This window comes from Acomys russatus, chromosome 5 (genome assembly GCF_903995435.1).
Source record: "Acomys russatus chromosome 5, mAcoRus1.1, whole genome shotgun sequence".
Classification (NCBI taxonomy): Eukaryota; Metazoa; Chordata; class Mammalia; order Rodentia; family Muridae; genus Acomys; species Acomys russatus.
This window is the reverse complement of record NC_067141.1, coordinates 48,010,099-48,014,132: the sequence shown is the minus strand read 5'-3', so window position 1 is coordinate 48,014,132 and position 4,034 is coordinate 48,010,099. Positions and strand designations below refer to the sequence as shown.

Sequence of the window (4,034 nt, the reverse complement as noted above, 5' to 3'; positions counted from 1 at the left end):
AGAGTAAATAGTTGGAAAACTGTATTCCAAACAAATGGACCCAAGAAGCAAGCTGGAGTAGCCATCCTAGAAGCAAGCTGGAGTAGCCATCCTAGAAGCAAGCTGGAGTAGCCATCCTAGAAGCTAGCTGGAGTAGCCATCCTAGTATCTGATAAAATAGACTTCCAACAAAAACTAATCAAAAGAGATAGGGAAAGTCACTACATCCTCATCAAAGGAAAAATACACCAAGATTATGTCTCAATTCTGTATTTATGCCCCAAATTCAAGAGCACCTACATTTGTAAAAGAAATGTGACTAAAACTTAAGCCACACATTGAATCCCACACATTAATAGTGAGAGACTTCAATACTCCTCTCTCCCCAATAGAGAGATTATCAAGACAAAAACTAAGTGGAGAAACAAGGAAACTAATGGATATCATGAAACAGATAGACCTACCTGATATCTACAGAACATTTCACCCAAACGCAAAAGAATACACATTCTTTTTAGCGCCTTATGGAACTTTCTCCAAAATTGACCACCTACTTGGCCACAAAGCAAATCTCAACTCTGCCTAAACAGGGTAAGCAAGTCCTCAATAGTTCTTGCCTTGCAAATGAGTCTGGCAGATATTTTGGGCTAGAAGGCCAAAGATAAGGCTCCAACATTATAGAGAGTGTTGGGTGACTGTTCAGGCAGTAAACTGTCTCAGTCAGTTTTTCATTTTGGAAGCTGCTAACCCACACTACCAGTTCACTCAGGCATTTAAGGTTCATTCCTCCTCAAGTCTCTGAGAGGGGTTGAAGACCAGATAGTTTAGTTTTACAATCAAGTTTAGTTGGTTAAGGGATAAGATCTTTTTAGATCAAGATAAAGGATTTAAGTTAATAGAGACGAGCTATGATGGATATTGAATTTCATTCAGAAATTTAGACCTAACAAGATAGGAAAGATGCTTATTTCAAGTTTGACAAACACAAATAGCCAAATCACTGTGAATGTAACATTTATATAACTCATGATGGTCTCATGGTTCTCCCTGATGTATGTAGTTTGTTTCATTCATGTGTAATAAATATATATGTTTAAAAAATTGAGGCACTCGGGGCTGGAGAGATGGCTGAGCGATTAAGAGCACAGGCTGCTCTTCCAGAGCACCCGGATTTGATCTCCCAATACTCATCCTGCAGGTCACAACCATCTGTAACTTAAGTTCCAAGGGACCGAAGGCCTCTCATGGAAGTGGTGGACAGACACACAAGCAGACAAAAACACCCATCAGTAAAATCCAAGTTGAAGAACTTTCAAAAATTGAAGTGTTAGTAGGTAAAAGAGCACAATACTACCTAAAATATTTTTTCTGAGGCATGATACGTGGATATAAGAACATCTATCCCATTTTGAATTTCTGCCTTAAGGAGATGTAAAATGATGCTTAATTATTTTTAATAATATTGAGCCTGAAAGTGAAAAAATGAACATTAAAAATCCAGGCATGGTGGCACACGCCTTTAATCCCAGCACTCGGGAGGCAGAGGCAGGTGGATCACTGAGTCTGAGGCCAGCCTGGTCTACAAAGCGAGTCCAGGACATCCAAGGCTAACACAGAGAAACCCTGTCTCGGAAAAAAAAGAAAAAAAAAATCCGGGCCTGGGATGTTGTATCACTGCACAAAACAACAACCTGTGGCTGTGCATGCACAAACTTACCTCAACGGTCGCCAAACAGGCGTGCAACTTTCAAAGCCATTGAACATGCGCAGCAGCAGACAACAGCAGCCCTGTGGATGCGCATGCGCAGACTTTCCAACGGTCAAACAGGCACTGTGCTAGCGCAGACGTTACTCAACGGCCGCCAAACAGGCGCTGCGCAAGCACACTCTTTCCTCAACAGTCGAAGAACAGGCTGTTAAAGGACGCCGAGGATGCTGACGTGGCTTCCCACCAGCCTAAAGCCATGGCCTTGGTCAAAGACGCCACTCTGGACTCTAAGACTTTACAGGTGCTTCAGGATATGGCAGTCGCCTGCGAATCCACTCATGCAGGGCCAAGTGCGCCTGTACCTCGGGGCATCCCACGTCGTGCTGTAGTGCTGCGGAGATCATGGCCGTGCTCTTCTTCCACACCATGAGGTACAAACAAACAGACCCGGAACACCCTGACAATGACCGCTTTGTCCTCTCCAAGGGCCACTCGGTGCCAATCCTCTATGCGGTTTGGGTGGAGGTGGGCAGTATCTGTGAATCCGACCTGTTAAACTTGTGCAAAATACACTGCGACCCGGAGGGTCATCCCACCCCGCGGCTGTCGTTTGTTGATGTGGCCACAGGGTCCCTTGGGCAAGGACTGGGTGCGGCCTGTGGAATGGCTTATACTGGCAAGTACTTTGACAAGGCCAGCTACCGTGTGTTCTGCCTCATGGGGGATTGTGAGTCCTTCGAAGGCTCTGTCCGGGGGGCCCTGGCCTTTGCTTCCCACTACAACTTGGATAACCTCGTGGCAATCTTTGACATGAACTGCTTGGGACAGAGTGGCACTGCGCCGCTAGAGCGCTGCACAGACGCCTGTGAGCAGCGCTGCCAAGCGTTTGGGTGGAATACCTACGTCGTGGACGGTCACGATGTGGAAGCCCTCTGCCAGGCCTTCTGGAAAGCCACTCAAGTCAAGAGCAAACCTACTGCCCTGATTGCCAAGACCTTTAAGGGTAGGGGTATTCCTAAAGTTGAGGATGCAGAAAATTGGCATGGAAAGCCTATGCCCAAAGTCAGAGCTGATGGAACCGTCAGATTCATTGAGAGTCAGATACAGACAAACAGAAATCTCACGCCAAAGCCCCCTGTTGAAGACTCACCCCAGATCGCCAACACAGAAATGACCTCTCTGCCTGCAAATAAACTGGGCGACATGGTAGCTACCCAGGAAGCACATGGCTTGGCTCTGGCTAAATTGGGCCACTCTAACAAAAGAGTTATTGTTCTAGATGGTGGCACAAAAAAAATTGACTTTAACAGAGATATTCAAGAAAGAACATGCTGAGCGTTTCATAGAGTACTTTATTGCTGAACAAAACATGGTAAGTGTGGCCCTGGGGTGTGCCACACAAGGACAGACTATTGTTTTTGTTAGTATCTTTGCTGCCTTCCTGACCAGAGCCTTTGATCAGATCTGAATGGGAGCCGTCTCTCAGACCAGCATGAACTTTATTGGTTCCCACTGTGGGGTGTCTGTTGGAGAAGATGGGCCTCCCCGGATGGCGTTGGAGGACCTAACCCTGTTCAGAAGCTTTCCTCACTGCACTGCACAAGCAGTGCTGTCGCTACAGAGCACGCTGTTTATCTGGCAGCCGTCACCAAGGGACTGTGCTTCATCCGCACCAGCCGGCCCCAAACTGCAGTGATTTATACTTCACAGGAGAACTTTGTGATTGGACAGGCCAAGGTGATCCGCCGCAGTGCAGCTGACAAGGTGACAGTTATTGGAGCAGGAGTCACACTACATGAGGCGTTAGTAGCTGCTGACGAGCTTTCCCAACAAGGGATTTCTGTTTGTGTCATTGACCCCTTCACTATCAAACCCCTGGATGCTGCCACCATCATCCGAAGTGCCAAAGCCACAGGTGGCCGGATCGTCACAGTGGAAGATCACTACCCAGAAGGTGGCATTGGCGAAGCCGTGTGTTCGGCCGTCTCCAGAGAGCTTGGCATCATCAGCTTGCAGTAAGGGGAGTGCCTCGAAGTGGGCAACCTAGTGAGCTGCTGGAGCTGTGTGGAATCAGTGCCAGACACATCATAGCAGCTGTGAAGGAAGTCTTAATGAAATGAAGTAGCCCATTTGTTCATACATCAAGGTTGTTGGCTCTGGTCTTACACACTGATATCTTTGTGTTACATTTATGCTTGTTATAGAAATCATCTCTTATATAGTTATGCTGTTCTTAGGGCGTCGCTGCTGGATACCTTTATTTCTAATGATAAGGATGGAAAAACTGCGCTAACATTCTGTTAAACTGACAAATGTCACTCTTGCTTTTTAGTTGCTAAGGTGAATT

General features: G+C 46.5%; 1 pseudogene; it reads left to right on the top strand.

Moving 5' to 3' along the window:
* Positions 1-1,943: 1,943 nt before the first annotated feature.
* On the top strand, positions 1,944-3,807 carry LOC127190075 (transketolase-like protein 2; annotated as a pseudogene).
* The last annotated feature ends 227 nt before the right edge of the window (positions 3,808-4,034 follow it).